This window comes from Penaeus monodon, chromosome 28, assembly GCF_015228065.2.
Source record: "Penaeus monodon isolate SGIC_2016 chromosome 28, NSTDA_Pmon_1, whole genome shotgun sequence".
In the NCBI taxonomy this organism is placed as follows: domain Eukaryota; kingdom Metazoa; phylum Arthropoda; class Malacostraca; order Decapoda; family Penaeidae; genus Penaeus; species Penaeus monodon.
The window spans coordinates 23,087,226-23,088,007 of NC_051413.1; positions in this window are offsets into that span (position 1 = coordinate 23,087,226).

Genomic DNA, 782 nt, shown 5'->3' on the forward strand with positions numbered 1-782 from the left:
TTATCTTTCTGTGTCTTCGTAACTTTTTTCTTCTTATTCGTCCTCTACTTATTCTCCTTCATCATACTTCCTTTGTCATTTTCTTCCCCGACATCGTAACTTCTTCCGTCATCGTATATCCTTCATCATATTTTCTCTTCATTTACTACTGTCATCATCATTTTCTTCTGAATCATCGAAATGTTTCATCACTTTCTTCTGTCATATTTTTTTAATTTTCTTCTGTCATATTTTCTCATCATTTTTTGTCATATATATATATTTTTTTAAATATTCTTCTTTTATATTTTTTTCATCATTTTCTTCTGAATCTTCATAATATTTCATCACTTTCTTCTGTCATATTGTTCATATTCGTTTTTTTCATAATTTTTTCTGTCTTACATTTTTTCATTATACTATATATATAATTATATCTATCTTCATTTTTAATTTTTTTTTATCATTTTTTAACATTTTTTTTATTTTTTTTTCATCTTTTCTGTATCTTTATTTTTTTTATTTCTTTTCATCATTTTCGAATATCATTTTTTCATCATTTTCTTCTTCTTTTTCCTTCTGTCATTTTTTTTTTTTTTCATAATTTTCATATGTCATCTTTTTTCATCATTTTCTTCTGTCATTTTTTTTATCATTTCCTTCTGTAATTTTTTTTTCATTATTTTCTTCTGAGTCTTTGTATTTCCTTCATCATTTATTTCTGCGACATCGTACATCTTCTCTTTTCTTCACCTCATCTTCTTCGTCTTCTTCATCTTCGTCTTCTCCTCTTTCTCTTCCAT